Source organism: Rhinolophus sinicus, chromosome X (genome assembly GCF_036562045.2).
Source record: "Rhinolophus sinicus isolate RSC01 chromosome X, ASM3656204v1, whole genome shotgun sequence".
In the NCBI taxonomy this organism is placed as follows: Eukaryota; Metazoa; Chordata; class Mammalia; order Chiroptera; family Rhinolophidae; genus Rhinolophus; species Rhinolophus sinicus.
This window is the reverse complement of record NC_133768.1, coordinates 91,176,362-91,194,704: the sequence shown is the minus strand read 5'-3', so window position 1 is coordinate 91,194,704 and position 18,343 is coordinate 91,176,362. Positions and strand designations below refer to the sequence as shown.

At 41.9% G+C, this 18,343-nt stretch overlaps 1 pseudogene; it reads right to left on the bottom strand.

Annotated features, from left to right (window-relative positions):
- Nucleotides 1–17,362: 17,362 nt before the first annotated feature.
- On the bottom strand, nt 17,363–17,534 carry LOC109439249 (DNA-directed RNA polymerases I, II, and III subunit RPABC4; annotated as a pseudogene).
- Nucleotides 17,535–18,343: the final 809 nt, after the last annotated feature.

Sequence of the window (18,343 nt, the reverse complement as noted above, 5' to 3'; positions counted from 1 at the left end):
CTACCTAAGCTGGTTATTTCATTCTTAATTTCTTCTATTGAGTTCTTAATCTCCAGAAATTCTATTTGGTTCTTTTTAAGATTTCAATCTCTTTCGTAAAATGCTCATGCTGTTCTTTGATTGAGTTTCTGAGTTCCTTTAACTGCCTATCTGTGTTTTCTTGTATCTCGTTGAGTTTTTTCAGAACTGCAATCTTGAATTCTCTGTCATTTAAGTCACATATTTCTGTATCTTTAAGTGCCTTCTCTGGAGATTTTTCACTTTCTTTCTGAGCTATCTTGTTGCCTTGGTTATTCATGGCGATTACTGGTTTACTATTTCTCTTCCTAGACATCTACAGGAGTGACTTCTGCAACAGGTTGATAGAAAGCGGTCTTTCTTTTGTTTGCCAGTACTTGTTGGTAGAATGTTTTATTATTTCTCCAACTGCAACTTATTTTTCTTCTCCCACACAGTAGTGCTATGTTTTCTCTGCACTATTCCAACTTCTCACACAATGGGGGATTCCCTGGGAGATGGGCTTCTCCTCTGTTAATAGTTCGTCTAGGTCACAGGGCGCAGTGTCCCGGTGGGTATGCGGAGAGCTTTTGATGTTCCAAAGCTCTTCCAGCTCGATTCAGAGCCCGTATATTTCAGCAGTTCTGTTTACTCCTGCAGGGATCCGCCCAGATAGGTGGGGTCAGGGGCGGGGTGAGTTGTGAGAGGTGGCCCAGAGCAATGGCGGCGACCACCACCACAGCCGGTCCTGCTTCCACAGCTCTCTCCCTTTGCTGGAACTAGTTGGGCTGTGAATTTGTGTTTGCGGCCCACAGTTCTCAAAACAGCAAATTTTCTGTTGTTTTGATCTGACACTGCTACTGTTTCGCTTCTAGCACCGGGCAGGTGGGGGCGGGCGAGCTCTGGGAGGGAGGGGGCGGCTAGTCTCAGTGCCTAAGGCTCCGTTCTCTGCTCGGCAGTGCAGGCTTAAACCACCGTTTTCAGCCTTTTTCCCTCAGTCTTTTCTCCGAGGTCTCTGCCGTGAGCGTTGGGTTCAGCCGTGTTATATGCTGTCCCCTCAGCCCTGTGGAGCCCTGCCGGAGCCCTAGCAGTCCGATCTCCCGCAGCTGCGGTAGTTCCGGGAAGCAGCGAGCTCGGCGCACTGAACTGGGTCTGCGTCCTGCGCCCGCTCGGCTCCGTCTCCGCGCACTTCTCCCTTTCCTCCTCCCTCCACTCGCGTGAATCTCCCACCTGTAGGTGATTTCAGTCGGTAGTGGGCCTCTTTGTCTTGCCTGTCTGCTGTGCAGGGAGTCCTTTGTGGAGTTTTTGTTGTTCGATTCTTTGTAAATTCCAGGGGAGCTTTACAGAGGCTTACCTCACTCCGCCATTTTTCCGGAAGTCTCATCATCACCATTTTACAGAGAAGTTGAGGATTCCCTCAAGGAGTCTTAGCAAGTAGCTCTTTGATTACAACCCACAGCTCTGGATGCCTTACTTATCAAGGACTAAAGTAAATTCTGCAACTGTCCAGATGATGGCAGCCCAGCAAGTGAGAGCATTCTGGCTAGGGACCTCCTCACAGGGAGAAGCCTTTCTCCTCTGCCTATATTTGGTCTCAGATCTACCTACCATATGGAATATTATCAAGTTATGAAATAAACCATGGACAGGGGTGAAGAAGGCTTTGTCACTCCCTCTCTGTGTTGTGTTAACATACCTGAATTGGAGACCCTAATTTCTGTTCCTATTACTAATAAACATATTTCATTATGAATTAGATTACAGCTTATTTCTAATATAATTTAAGAATATTACTATCTATTTGCTCTGTAAGCATTTCCCACGCCTGTTTCTTATGAGGCTATCTTTTTTTTTTCTTTATAACTTTGTTAATCACAGCAGATATCCCTGTCATTTGGGGACCCACTATGTATTAATGAATATGGATTTGAGTCTTCCTAATTGTTCTCTGAAAACCTCCCAATTTTCAGGGGGGTAATTGATTTCTATCAACGTCTTTAGTGCACTCTCTCCACTCTTGAAGCCTGTAAATTTTAAGTTCGATATTTGTGTGTTTGTACCCTCAGGAATGCTTCAGTTGGATCCCATTATAATCCTGGAATTCTAACCAATAACTGACTTGGAGTATATTTATCACTCAATTTATTTATTTTTTAGTATGGCTAAGACATGTTTTAAAGCATAAACCATATACAAAATCTAAATTCTCTGAAAAGCCAAATTACAAAAGCTCTTTTAAATGAAAAATGTAAACAAACTAGTTGGCCTTAGTGGAAAGTATATTGAAATGTTTTTCATGCCTTTAGCTGTATAATAGAGTCCAGGGTAAAGAAAGTGAAATTCAGATGTTAGGTGTTTACTGTGGACAATTAACAAGGAGAAAAACAACTCAGAAATGAGAGGATCTCATTGGGAATATTATATTTTATTTATAAAAAATCAGTTTAGGGGCAGCCGATGGCTCAGTTGGTTAGAGCACGAGCTCTGAACAACAGGGTTGCCGGTTTGATTCCCACATGGGCCAGTGAGCTGAGCCCTCCACAAGTATATTGAAGGACAATGACTTGGAGCTGATGGGCCCTGGAGAAACACACTGTTCCCCAATAAAAAAAAAAAAAATCAAAAAAAAAAAAAAATCAGTTTCAACATCAGCCAATACATTGAGGAACTGAATAGAACAAAAATGTGGAAAAAAGTTTAATTCCATCTCTCTCTGCTTGAGCTGAGATCTCTTACCTTCAGACATCAACATTCCTAGTTCTCATGATTATGGGCTCAGACTGAGATTTACATCATCAACCCCTGGTTCTCAGGCCTTCAGACTCAGGCTGAATAAACCACTGGATTTCCTGAGTCTCCAGCTTGGAGATGGAAGATTATGGGACTTCTCAGCCTCCATAACCACATGAGCCAATTTCTATAACCTCTCTTTCTCTGAGATGGGGGCAGTAGGGAGAGAGATAGAAAGGCAGAGAAAGAATGTCTTCTATTGGTTCATTTTCTTTGGAGAGCCCTAATACAGAGTGGTTTAAATAAAAGAGAGATTTCTGTCTCATCTCGAAGAGGTCAGGGGCTAGGCAGGCAGACCAGGCATGGCAGCTCCATGGAGTCATCAAGGACCCAGGCTTCTATCTTCCAGCTCTTGTTATCCTTAGTATGTAGCTTCCATCCTTAAGGTCACCTCATAGTCCAAGGTGACTGATAGATACCAGCCATCACGTTCAAGTTCCAAGCTGGAAGCTTGAGGAATCAGGTAAAGTAATGTGATGCTCGTCTCGCTCCCATAATCTGAGGACATTTCTTAGAAGTGACACAAGACAGACACTTCAGCTTGTTTCCCATTGGCTGGAATGTAGTCACATGTCCATACCCGGCTACACGGGAGTCTGGGGAATGTTTCTTTATCCCAGAAGGCAGCCTGCCCTGCTAACAACTGGGATCCGTTACTAACAAATGAGGGAAGAACAGAAATTGTGAGGGAAACAAGGGTCTACCACGTAACTGGGAGATATTACTGTTTTTATATTGAAACATAGCCACTTCTAATCAGACAGACTTGGTTTCCAGTCTGGCTGTGCAGGGTTGTCAAGATATAAAGGCTGTTGTGTCTGTGCATGTGTTTAGTGGGAGGTCAGGTCAGACTCTCGTTCCCAGGGTGGAATCCTTGTGGGCAAAGACTGAAGGGTGGGCAGAAGTGAAGGTAAATATGCTAACATCTGACAAATGAAGATTAAAGCAGCCCAGCCAAGGCATGCAAAACTCAGGAAATGAAAAGCTAAGACTTTCAATGCAGCAGCAGAAGGCTGGCCACCATCTCAGCTCTTCCCAAAGGGCCTGCTGCCCCTTGGAGTGCAAGGTCCCAGCAGCATTGGTGGCCCTGCAATGGGAGAACCTGTCCTCTGAGGATGAAGGCAAGGTGAAGACAGTTGTCAGTAAGGGGAGAAGCCATAGAATGGGTGAGTGCATCAGCTAGGTTACTGCCTTCAAATTATGTCATTTTAACATCAAACAGCAGCAGAATCGAAGCTGGTCTTCTTGAGGAGGGTTGGATTTATGTGGAGGGAGAGACAAATGAAAAACAGAGGAAGATTAAGGACCAGCTTTGACATGGCTGATTCCCATGCTTTTTAGAGCATTCAGGAGCATGTGTGATAGAGGGCTGATCGCTGTCTTTGCCAACTATTAGAGACTAGGAAATGCACTAGGAGGGCCTTGGAACCCATGCCTTGCCAAATATGTATCGAACCCCTCATCCATACCTCCTCAAACTGGGTTCCATGTGGGTGGGAGAAAGGAAAGTAAGAAGCTATCCCAAACTTTTCAACTGAAGTGCCCATCAAGGGAAACAAATACACTGAGAACGTGAACAAAAAATTCAGTTTCATTTTAACTTATAGAAATGCAGATAATAAAGACATATATTTGGATACATTTCCACATAATAGTTAGCCTTTTCTGGTTATGAAACTTTTCCCATACCATAACATTTTTTGTGGGTTCAAGGATCTATGGTGATTTACTATTTTTCTATGAATTTGCAGTGATAAATTACATCCTACAGTAGATATTCTATCATTAGTTTTGCCTCGGTGAACTCAAAGGTTCTTACCTGATTTATTTGGAGGAATACTTAAATTGAGAATAAACACTTTAATTATGATATTTGTACTAGAATTAGCCTCATTGAGGTTCTTATCGCCATTCTTTAGCTGGACTATTACAAAAGCCTAACTAGACTTTCTCTCTTCTCTCCCCAGTTCAGCCCATCACACATACTATTGCCAGAATAATTTTACCCAAACTTTGTAAATTCCTTTGTTAGATCTCAGTGGCTCCATATTACCATTGGCCTGGAATGCCAGATCCCATAATCTGAATTTTGAACTATTTTGTCATGCAGGGTCTCCGGTCCCGCTCCCCACACCAGAACGCAGGATATGGTGAGGCCAAAAAGGAACACCAACGGAGCCATAGATAGGGGAGTCATACCACTATATTCTTGCTGGCAGCTGGGTTGGAGACACAGGAAGCAGGAGCAGCAATCTGCAATCAGCCATCTGCTTCTCTGCCAACCAACAAACCAAACCCCTAGCGTAGCCACGGCAGTTATATCAGTGGCTAATGGCTAACCAGTAATAGCTGATGGCCAACTAGTTACAGCTGATGGCCATCTACTACCCAAGCCAGCACCTTTCCATGTGAGGCTGAGAGCCTGGAAACTGCTCGCCTGGCTCTGTCGTCACACCTTTCTAATTATATTTGCTATTACAACTTGATATACTATATGTTCCTGCCAGCTAAACTATTGTGATTCCTTGAACACTCCATGTACATTCACACATACCCGGGTGTCTACTTATGCTACTTCTTTAACCAGCAATAATATCCTTCTTACCATCTCTCTGTATCTTCATTTTATATGTCTGCATTTGTAGGGTAAATAAAGGGACCCTGTTGAAAAAGAGAGTGAGATGGATAGATAGATAGAGTGAGTGAGTGAGTGAGTGAGAGTGAGAGAGAGAGAGAGAGAGAGAGACCATACAGTAGAATGACTTTAAAAATTTGTAAATTCATTTTTCTCTCATGTGACAGTTCCATCATGAGTGTTTGAGAATACCAGTGGCTCTGCTTTACATGGTTGTTCAACAGCTTAGGCTCCTTATAAGTTGTCAATTCAACAGGATATTGCTCTACCATACCCTAGGGTGTGGTCCTCATCTTAATGGTCAAGGCTGGCCCACCTCATCCAAGTTCCATCTGGAGGAAGAGGAAATAGTGAATAATACAGGTCTACTCTCTCATAAGATCTAGGCCAGGAACTGGCACATGCCACTCCTCACATTCTAATTGAAATAAATTAGTCACACACTCACACATAACTGCAAAGAAGGTTAGGCAATACAGTCTAGCTACATGTATGGAAGAAGCAGAGGGCAAATTCTGGTGGCTAACTAGAAGTTTGTACCACCCTGTGTTGCGACCTGCACAACACAAGCAGTGGGGAAAGCGAAGGAGGTGGCAAGGGCTAAATTCTATTATAGAAATAAAGAGACCAGAGACACTGAATGCAGAGAAACCACAGAGGACCAAGGGACTCACAGCCTCAAGAGACTGGAGCCCCGAATCGGGTCGTCGTGGGTATTTATTGCTTTTTTACAATAGGCATCACATGATTCTGGGCAGGGTCTGTAAAACTCTTACACCACTAATACAATTAGCATGTTCCCAATATCCAATCATATTGTCCCAAAGCAACCTGTGCATGCTGTCCCCATGTGAACAAGGTGCGGTGTATACAATCCCTGGGGGAGCAGGTCTCTCATGGCAATCATCCCATGAGCCAAGCGGGGAGTGAGATGGTTTCACTCAATTAATCATTCCTTAGCACAATAGGGTGCTGGTCACTTGAAGCAGGAGTCAGCAGCTCCCAGGAAACATTGGAGGAGGGGCATCCCTCCTAGTTTCAAAGGCTAACTCATGGGGGTCCCTGGGGTCCCGTCTGGCTTAAGTCGTCCTTCCCTTGAGGAAACTTACTCATCTTTGACTGCAGACCCAGCATACTGGGACCAAGAGAGGAGACCTATAAAACTCAACCCCTAAGAGGGACAACCCGCAACCCTCTTTCCCTAAGGAAAGGATGGTAGGGACAAGCGGCTAGGCTGCTGTGTGACAACAACCCTGTTAAAAACTGGCTCATGTGTCAGCTTCTTCCTTTTTCAGGTCTTTCCTGAGCCCTTCAGCTAGAAGTGATTTCACCTTCCTCTGAACTATTATAGTTCAGGGTTCTCCAACTGTCATGTGTATAAGAATCACCTGTGGCTTTTGTAAAACTACAGAGGCTGAATCAGTTAGTTATGGGCAGGGCCTGAGATTCTCCATTTCTAACAAGCTCCTTAGTGATACCAATGCACTGGTTTGCAGAACACACTTTGAATATGGAGGGTCGTGTCCATTTTTTGTTCCTCTCTTGTGGAATGTAACTTTTCTTACTTCATACCAGCTATTCATATGCATATGTTAACCTCCTAACTAGACAGTTAACTCTCATAACAGACTCATGATCTCTTGGCATCTGTCTTTCTCACCCTGCCTCCCTCCAGCACGAAGAATAGTCTTATACATTTACAAGTACTTAATACATATTTGAAAAATCGAGCGGCATCAACTAATTCACAATGTTGAGTATAAACTTTTGAAAGGCAATACTACTTATGATTCTGGACTAGGATTTCCAGGCGGGAATTCCCACCAATTCTCAGGAAACCTTTTCGCTTTCCCGTTCCCGAATCCCAAGAAAAGTTGGTCAGGAAATCGGGAAAATCGGCTCCTTGAACCCACGTGGTTGGTAGAATCGGTCGTCACTTTGTGGAAACGATTCATCGTGGAGAACAGAAACCAGTTTATATCTCAGGATTCGGGAAGAGGAAAGAGAAAAAAAAATCCTGAGAACAGGCGGGAATTCCCACCAGGAAACCCTATTCTGGATATGCTTAGTGCAATCACTTCTATAACGACGGTCTGTTCAAAACCCGTCTCCCACATACGCAAGCCAGACTAAGGGAGAACATGCCAGAGAGCTAAGCTGAGTAAAGTGGAATTCAACAAATGGAAACCACATTTTATCAGGGACTTTCCCCCTCCATGTGCTATAACCGTTTCAATAGAAATGCTAATGCTTATGTTTGGAATTCATTTCCAGAGAGACTCTCTGTTTAACAAGAGTGATTTTGTGCCCACAGAGCTTCATGAGCCAGTTTGATAAATTTTGTTGAAGAGGTGGCTGTTTTTTTGTGCTTCCCCCCCCCCACCTAGAAGCACTCAGTGATCATTCATTTGGCAAATCTCAAGTTGGGTTCCAATTAAATCTGGATGAGAATGAGTCGTCTCAGCTTGGCACCATTTTAGCCTGTTCTTTTCTCAGTCCTGACATACGTAATCATGCTCTGGACCTTAAGCATTGGAGTGGATGAAGAGAGAGGAGATGAAGTGGGCTGGGATTTAAAACAAAGATACTTTGTAATCTAGCTTGAATCACATGGAACAAAATAAAAAGGCCTGACCCCTCCTGCCTCACTCTTCCAGCCTGCATGATCAAAGTCCTAACTGGAACTATTTTCTACTTGGAAGTTGTAAATGAGGTAGGGCTGAGGTTTCCCTTTTGAGCTCTGTATAGAAAAATGTCTCACAAGCAAATGAATCATGTTATCAAGATTTTTAGATTCTTAGCCTAGTTGAAGGAATTGGTCTCTATTAGCCCCACTGGTATAATCAACTAGTGCACCACTCACAAATCACAGAACTTCAGAGTAAGTTCCTCACTTTTCACCTGCAGGCTTTCTCCTTGGCAGTACCTTGCTAGCCCTTAATTACATCACTAGACTTTGGAATTTAAAAAAAGAATATTCAGACTTGCCACTAATTTATACTGATTCCTCTCCTTACCGAGACTGTGTAAGTGTTTATGATATTATTTGCATAGTGTACCCTAATAAATTGTTATTACGCATGTTGTTGTACATGATTTTGTAACCATTCCACATTTTTTGGCCTTCCCACTCCCTCAGTGAGATCTTAAAGCATCACGATTCAAGAATGAAAATGTTCCTAACAGAGTTGGGACTAAGGTAAGGCAAGCCAGGCCCCCAGGGAGCAAAATTTAAGGAGCCTCTCACTCAAACTTGCTGACCCTGCACTCGCCCAACCCTGAGAGTGACAGCCCTCTTAAATATTGTGCCCTAGGGGCCTGGTTTACCCTATTCTAGTTGAGGTCCTGATTCTCAAGGTAGAGAGCCCAAAGTATCAGTTTCTGAGATCCTTTGGATAACAGAGTCAGCCCATTAATTCTTTCTGGTAAATGCAGAGATCTACAAATACAGACAAACAATAAAAATGAAATTCAGCCATTCTGATTTTATTTATCACATGGATGTAAGACTGGCATGCTGTTCATTTCCCTCTATGCTGCAGCCTAACAAAGTCTTGACATAGATTTTTTAATGAGCACACATTCATTATTGGCTTTGGGGATCTCCTTGGCTTTAACTCTTGACATTGCTCCTTGGTCTCAAAGTCCCCTGAATTTTCAGACCATCAATGGCACAACTAAATGCAGACAAACACATCATTCCTAACGTGTTTCCCTGAAAATAAGACTGGGTCCTATATTAAGGTTTGCTCCAAAGACGCATTAGGGCTTATGTTAGGGGATGTCATCCTGAAAAATCATGCTAGGGCTTATTTTCCAGTTAGGCCTTATTTTCAGGGAAACACAATATCTACTGCCTAACTATACCAACTTGCAAGTCATATGTTGAGTCCCACCTAATTAGTTATGACGAGCATTTTGGCATGTTGGAAGTTAAAGACACTTCCTTAGGGGAACTCAAACTCTGAATTTATCTTTATTAAGGTCTTGTCCAAATGATAAATATACACAGCCTCCTTGCTATCTACTACTTGGAAATAAATCACTTTAGGATTGATTTGCTAATGGCTTTCTTCACTCTAAAGGTGCTCCTGCCCCAGAGGTCCCACTGTCCTTCTTCACAAATGCTGATAACCAAACAGAATACACCTAGCTAACCATACAGTGAACAAAGAAGGGAACCTGGGGCAAGGGGAAGCAATTTCCTTTGCACAGCCCAGAAAAAAGAGCCTTACAAGGCACACTATTATATTCTGGAAGAAAGTCCCCAAACCACTGTTGAGTATATGAGTGAAATGGGATGTATTCACTTTTTTCCTCAGCAAACTTTCATACTTCTGTGAACTTTGATACTTCAGTCAGGAATTACAAACTCCTCTAAGAGACTGACAGGTAATATAAATAAGTGAAACTGGCTGAGAGTATGAAACATTCAAAAGTGGTGGGGACTTCAGGGAAATAGATTGCACTTCCCATCCACTTTAGCCTCCTTTTTGCCACATGGGCACGTGAGACAAATCTTGTTAGATTTTCTGTTTCTTCAAGTTCTTCAAGAGAAGGAGGGAATGTGATTTTTTTCTAACCTGATAGTTCCCATTTTTTAAGTGTTAGAACATTAAAAAAAAAGTTAAAGTCACTGTGGGGGACAAATAAAATATCTCTTAAGGACAAATTTGTCTCACTTCAGCCTATTTGTGATTCTCGATTGGTGGCTGTTATGCGGGGACTCTGGTCCCAGTCCCCGGACCGGAATGCAGGATATGGTGAGGCCAAAAAGGAACACCCACGGAGCCATAGATAGGGGAGTCATACCACTATAGTCTCGCTGGTGGCTGGGTTGGAGACACAGGAAGCAGGAGCCACATGATCCGCAATCCGCTGTACGCTTCTCTGCCAAAAAACCAACTCCTTGCTAACTGCAATCTGTGCTTGCTAGCTCAGCCACAGCAGTTATATCAGTGGCCAATGGCTAACTGGTTACAGCTGATGGCCAACTAGTTACAGCTAATGGCCATCTACTACCCAAGCCAGCATCTTCCCACGTGAGGCCCAGAGCCTGGAAACTGGTCTCCGGGACTCTGTTCCTACAGTGACTTAGTGTTTTAATGGTGCAGCCAGTCCTGTTTAGTTGTGTATTTTCAAGATGCCACAATGTTAAGAGTTTATTTTAAACAGGTTTACAATGATCTTTGTTTCACTGCACAAAGGTGGCCCAGCCTACCTGCAGCCTTAGTTCCTTCTCCACATTCCCAAAATAACACAACTTTCCATTATCCTTTACTTTGAGAGTGAAGTCACAAGAACTTCATGGAACCACCTGCTTCCTGAGGAAGAAGTGCATGGAAATAATGCTGTCTTAACCAGCTTGGCTTTCTAAAATTCTTAATATCTTGTTTATCACAACTGCTTACTTCTTGGCCCTTTTTATTTCTCTGGGCCTACTTCTGAATTTGGCAATTGTTGACTAATAGAAGTGGAACTTGAATCCATGTGTCTACTTCTTGAGAGAGTGTGTTTCCTAAATTTATTCCTTATAGGTTGGAAATAAAATTTATTTGATTTTCCCTGTGTCCTATATGTTTTATGCCAGCATGGAGTTTTCCCGCCCTTATGATCTAAGATGTAAAATTAATTCATGGCCTGTGGAAATTCAAACACATACTGTGGGGGCAGAGCCCCAGAGAGCAGTTTCCAGGCTCTCGGCCTCACATAGACAGGTGCTGGCTCAGGTAGTAAATTGCCATCAACTGTGATTGTATGGCCATCAGCTGTGGCTAGTTGGCCGTCAGCTGTAACCAGTGAGCCATTGGCCACTAATATAACTGCTGTGGCTACTCTAGCAGAGAGAGAATGGGGGCTAGCAAGAAGATGGTGGCTGGGCTGGCAAGTGTGGATGGCGGTTTGCGGACAGTGTGGATCCAGCCTCCAGTGAGAGTATAGTGCCGCCAGAGAGAATAAACTGGTATGACTCTCCTACCTATGGCTCCGCGGGTGTTCCTTTTTGGCCTCACCATATCCTGCGTTCTTGTGTGGGGAGTGGGAGCAGAGACCCTGCCGGACTCCCTGCAGGACAAATGGCGCAGTGAGTAGGGTCTCCCGCACGACACATACCAAAGATTTTAGTTAACTTCCATGGGAGCCTCATATACTTCCTGGGCACTCATGCTGTCCCTGTCCCACATAGCGACACAGAGACATAGTCAGTCTCTCTCTCTCTCTCTCTCTCTCTCTCTCTCTCTCTCTTCCATCTCCCCTCTCCCCCTCCATACTTCCCTCCTTTCCCCTCCCTCTCTCAAATCATCTGTTATCTCAGTAGACTTTTCCCAGTATATGTGTGGGCAGAGTCACATTATCCTACCGCCCCCCCCCCACACACAGATTTATTCCATCTCAGTATCCCTGTAACCCTCCCATCTCAGCTCCTCACCTCTCCCTCCTCTATTGTCCTGGAAACAATAAATCATTTCCCCTCTGTACTGACTGACAGAGCAGCCTCCTCACCCTTCTGTGGCATTGATGACAGTTAACACTCAAGTTGTTAGGGTTGGGGTATCACCTTTATGAATGTCATGCAGGGTCTCTGGTCCTGCTCCTGCTTCTGGCAGGTGGACACAGAGTATGGTGAGGCCAAAAAGGAATACCCACAGAGCCATGGATAGGGGGTTCATACCACTATATTCTCACTGGCGGTTGGGTCGAAGACACAGGAAGCACACTCCACACGATCCACAATCTGCCATCCGCTTCTCTGTCAACCAACCAATAAACCCCCTAGGGTAGCCAAAGCAGTTATATTAGTGGCTAATGGCTAACCGGTAACAGCTGATGGCCACCCAGCCACAGAAGATGGCCATCTGATTACAGCTGATGGCCATCTGATAACTGAGCCAGCACCTTTCCACATGAGGCCGAGCCTGGAAACTGTTCTCTGGGACTCTGTCCCCACAATGAACCTATAAAAACTCAGATTCTTTTTGTTGATTAACAAAAGCACCTAGTGCTGAAAAACCTTGTTATCTAAATTTTTAGGCTGTCAAATCTTTGCTGTTTGAAATCATATTGGTACCATTATTACACCCCATTCTTGCCTGGAAGCAGCCTTGATTTCCAATCCAATTGCAGAGCTTCAGGTTGAGGACACACCATTCCACATTTATCTTAATTCTGCAGTTTCCAAGGAATCAAGATCTAGGGTCTACTTCTCAGCCCAGGGCCAATATTTACCCCTTTATACACAGCCCTGTTCTACTTTGAGACCATCAAATCATGGCCTCATTTACATTGCACCTACACTCTTCTCTCCCACACCCTGCCCACACAATCCAAAATAACATTGTCACTTCCTTTGAGTTGCCCCGTCATTCCTCTGGTGTGTAGTCTTCCTTGCTGTAGCAAGTTAATAAACTTCACTTTGTCTGACTACAGGGCTATCCCAGGTGATCTTTTTCGTATGGTCTTTACAACCTTTTTGTCCAAACATTTATTAAAGTATTTGTACCAATATATGCAGTTTTTTTCCTTAGGAGGACTTATTTTTCACTTTCATAAAGGCTGGGAATTTTGTCTGTTTTTCACTAGTATAGAACAGTGCTTAGGATATGTTGAAAGGGAGAATTAATTCTGTTAATAACCCTTAAATTGATAAAATGATCTCCACATGCTTATATAGAAGACTATGGTACCTCATTTCAGCTTCCCTTGAATCATCTCTTGGGTTCTGAAATCACAAAGACCTGGGATAGACCCCATCTTAGTCTGTCTGGGCTGCTATAACAAGGTACCATAGACTGGGTGGCTTATAAACAGCAGAAATATATTGCTCACAGTTCTAGAGGTTGGGAAGTCCAAGATCAGAGTTCCAGCATGGTTGAATCCTGCTGAAGGTATGCTTCCAGGTTGCAGACTGTGACTTCTTGTATTTTGACATGGCAGAAGGAGCAAGAGAGCTCTCTGGGGTCTCTCTCACAAGAGAACTAATCCCATTTATGAGGGTTCCTCCCAGATGCCCTAATCACCTCCACATGCTCTAATACCTCCTAATACCTTGCCCTAATATGAATTTTGGGGGATACAAAAATTCTATAGTAGACTATCATTCCAACATTTAAGTATCTATGCTATTTTGGGTGAATTATTTAACCTCTACACCTTGATTTATTTTTTTCAGCTCCAAGGTGGGGATGATGCTATCTTACTTTGTGTTTGTGAAGATTAAATGTGTTAATTTATGTAAAGGGCTTATCATGGAATCTGGCACATGATAAATGCTCAGTAAACATCAGCTAATGTATTTTTTTATTTTAACTCCTCTTGGCCTTCATCTTTCCAGACGCCATAAACTTACACGTCTCTGGGCCTCTGCTACTATTCAGCCTTAAATTTTATTTTGTGCTGTAGTAGAGTAACTTCACTATGTCTTCTTTGTTTAGTTGTAAACTCTTAGAGGGCAAGGTCCATGCCTTATTTATCCATGCATCATTTTAGGTAAATAACATCTATATATCACTCACACATAGTAGGCACTCTAAATATTTGTGGCTGGAAAGACTGCCTGAAAAGGAAGACTTCAGTAAGAGTGCAGAGCCAGACCTGATTGGTGAATGCAGTGCACATGATGAGTGCCAGATGATTATGATACAACATTAATAGCTTCTTTCCTGAGCGGTTTTAGAATCTAACAACTAAAGAGGATGGGCAATGGCAATGAAGGAGCTTTTCTGTATGCTGTGTGAACCTGCTGAGTGTACATGTGACTGACCCAGGGCAAATGAGGGGGGTCAAGGAGGTGTGGATAAACTTGGTTATTGAATTCCTCTGTTTCTCAGGAATTGCCACTTCAGTCTAGCCTAGCAATTTGGAACAGCGGGTGAATTATGTGTAGGTAACCTGTAACCGGAGACCATTGTGCTGAGCTATACTGGTGTTTTGCTCTCCTAGTGACTAGGTGGGGATCTGTAACCCCTTTGTCTTTTAGCCCCTCTTGGGACTGACACTAAAGTCATCAGAAGCTGTGCTTTCACTATTGGGCAGGCTGAGCTCTGAGTGGCTGTCCACTTGGAAAGTATTTATGGCAACTGCTGTCTTGACCCTCTCTTAAACACACATTGTCTACTGAATGGCCAAGAAAGAGAAAAAGAGCCAAGACCTAAGGAATGTTAAGCAGGCAGGTTTTCCTCAACATCCCTTTCCTTTACAAATTCTTTCCTTCAGCTTTTTCCCCCCTTTTCCAAGTGTCCCAATCCTGCCTCTTGAGTATTCTCCAGAGGGTTACATTTGATGATTGCTAAGGTCCATTTGAGTCCCCATTGTGCTAATAAATTGGGTCTCTAGGGGGAAAATGCCCTATGGTGTAAATATTCCCATCAAGGTGGGTTTCAAACTACCAATTGTAGTCATTAAATATGGTGCAGGAGAGAGATGTACACAGTTGGCTCTTGTGAACCAGTTTGGGCTGCCTCCAGTATGCTATTGCCTTGAACTCTGACTTTTTTGACTTTATGGTCTTGAGCCCTTTTCTTTCCATTGTCCACACAACACATATGCAATAGATACAATACCAAAATTAAATGATAAAGCTTCTTCTCATACTCAAAAACAGGGCAAAAATGAGTGTATTTTTCCAGAATTAATATATATACTATGATATCAAGGTTGTGCCAAGGACGGGGGCTGGCTGCTGATTATTAGTAGTAATTAGGGCAGAAGAAGCAGGAAGGATGATAGCTTTGTGGTCCTGTAATAGTTTCTGTGAATTGACAAGAGCCTCTCTGAAAATCAAACTTCAGCTATGCGGATGGAAGGTTCCATGAGCACCTCTCATTATAGAGTCCTCTCTCCATTAGCTATGTTTATATAAACAAATACTGCAATATTAACTCTTGTATTTCACTTTTTTTTTTTACCCTCACTGCATACATCTAAAAATTGCTCTCGCCGTCTTCAGCACAGCAATTTTTGCTGGCAGCAGAAGCTTCTGTAAGTTGAATATGTTTACTCTAGCTTGGATGACAAGGATGAATGAAAAGAGGTGTTATTACTTGTAGTTGGTCAAGGTAAGAGAAGCTTGGCCAGACTGCTTAACATGTGTGATGTTTGGTTCTAATTCCTTAAGTTTTCATATTCTTCAGCCTTTGCCCAGCTGTCTTACAGAGTCCCTCCTTTCTTATCTCTGTTTCCCAGTCTGGAGCAGTTGCTCAACAAGCCTCACTTGGAGAAACATAAGCAATGAACTAGGACTATAATGACTGCTGATATATATTTTTATGTACAGCCTTCCTTGGAGCAAAGGGTCAAGGAGACTGTGGTATGCTGGTAAAAGTTTAACAATGGACTCTCTGGAAAAAAGAAATGTGTTTGAGAGTGTGAGTGTGTGTGTGTGTGTGTGTGTGTGTGTGTGTGTGTATTCCTACATTTTACTGATAAAAAGGATGGGTAACACACCATGTTAAAAAATAATAAAATATACATTACTCCTTATTTTAAATTCCAAATAATCAGTTCATGCTCACCAAATGCTATTTGAACTTTTGCTGAATTCTTTTATCTGTAGCCCACCTATGGCTGAGATTGATGAATGAATGTAATCCTGACATAAACATCGGTTGGTGCTTTCAATTCTGTTAATGAGTAAGATGAAAGTGAAACAACAAAGATGCATGATACAACTTCATTTATTAATCAGTAATCTGAGCAACTCTTGTTGAATCGGATAATAATTTTTGTATACTGGAAGAAATGCTCTTCATTTTTGTGTTAGTCACAATGAAATGGCTACAGATACAATACAACATATTTTTAAATATAGGCTATGTTATTAACACTTTCTTCATCACTTCTTTTTCAGTCTAGACAATCAATAAAACAAGCCAAATCTTGGTTTTTAGCATTTTCAAATTCTCACATTGTAAATACTCCTCACTATAGCTGATGTCAGGCTGCAATTGTGTTGTCACTGCACGAGGAGTCAGAAGAGATGCATAGAAGGACACCTTCATAGGGCATTTCTACCATGCAGATGCCAATAACTTCAAGGGCATAGATAGTAGTAAAATGTAGTACCAGAATGAGGAAATGATATGTTTTAAGTATTACCTTTAGTTTAAAAATAATTTGTTGAATTACACATATGCATAATTTAGTTTGTGATAATGCCTGTGTTTAACAACTGGCTCACAAATTTTCTAAAGATTTAACAATAGGTTCTTATGAGCTCAGATGGGGAAACTCCAGCACACTGATAATCAACCAAACTTTTGCAGGACCTATTGTGGGATATACTCTACATATATAACCTCCAAGATTCCTTGGTTCTCAACAGTTTTAATAATAACAGTATATAATTCAATACCAATGGCTCTTCCTCCGCCTGCTTCTTGTAGGGTCTCAGCCACCTGTGTGTCCCTTAAATTCTTATGGAAGTCCCTAGTGGGTATCTTCCCTGTGATCATAAATAAGTCCACTCTTACCATGTGCTATTTCTACTTTGCTGGATATTAACTAGTATTCTTACATTCTTACTATTGCCCATTAAAGCTCTACTCTTTCTGGGGTACTGCCACTACTCTGCTGCACTTTGTATCTTTTCCTAACCCTGTTGATCTTTTTCTTGGCACTGACAACAAAACACAGGAATGTTTCTGGTGTCAGAGCACCTGGATAATTTGTCCTAAAGTAAGGGAGAATGTGCCTTTCTTTTTTGTATAATATTTTTTGGGGGAAGGGCTCCTCAAGCAGGATTACTGATAACTTTACAACTTTTTTTAACAAAAAATAATTTCTTTATATAAACTATTAATAGATACTTAAATACAATATGGTTTTTAAAATGAAATCATGTGTATATAGTTGTAATCATAAAGGTAAGTACACCAACCAAAAGCTTTACAACATTAACAGCACATCGAAATACAAAGACATTCCTCTGAATTCCATGTTTCACTGAGCATCAAAAAACCACCAATCTTTTAGTCCCTTTCTTATAGATTATTCTGTATCCACATTCTCTGCATCTGATTGGATCCCTGGATTTTATTTCATTTTCTGTGTGACATTCTCCACAGATATATATCATTGGCTCCTGCTTTGGGGGTTGAACATCCTTCTGTGTGCCCATTGTTAGTCCTTAGCATGGAGAAACTCATCACACTCTGCCCTTCCAGATTGCAGCTTGTCATTGTCACCTTATAACTTTTTTGAATAATCTTTTTATTTCGGAATAGTTTTTAGATTTACAGAAAAGTTGAGAAGATAGTACAGAGAGTTCCCATATATGTTACTCCAAGTTTCCCCAGTTGTTAATATTTTTCATTATTATGGTATATTTATCACAATTAATGAATTAATATTAATACATTATTATTAACTAAAGTCTATATTTTATTAAGATTTTCTCTGTTTTCCCTAAATAGCCTTTTTCTGTTCAAGGATTCCATCCAGGCCACCACATTACATTTAATAGTCATATCTCTTTGGGTTCCTTTTGGCTGTGACAGTTCCTAAGACTTGTTTTTGATGACCTTGACAATTTTGAGGAGTAGTAGTCAGGCATTTTGTATATGTCCTTCAATTGAGATTTTTCTAATGTATCTCTCATGGTTAGACTTCATTATAGTTTTTTGGAGGGAAGACCGCAGAGGTAAAGTACCATTCCCATCATGTTATATCAAAGGTACCTACTTTTTTTTTCAATTAATATTTATTGGGATGGCAATTGTTAGTAAATTTACATAGGTTTCAGGTGTACAATTCTGTATTACATCATCTATATGTTACATTGCGTGTTCACCATACAGAGTCAGTTTTCTTTCCATCACCATATACTGGATACCCTTTACCCTTATCTACCACTCCCCAACCCCCTTACCCACTAAGCTATTGTCTGTGTCTATGAGTTTTTGTTTCTTCGTTTGTCTTGTTCTTTTG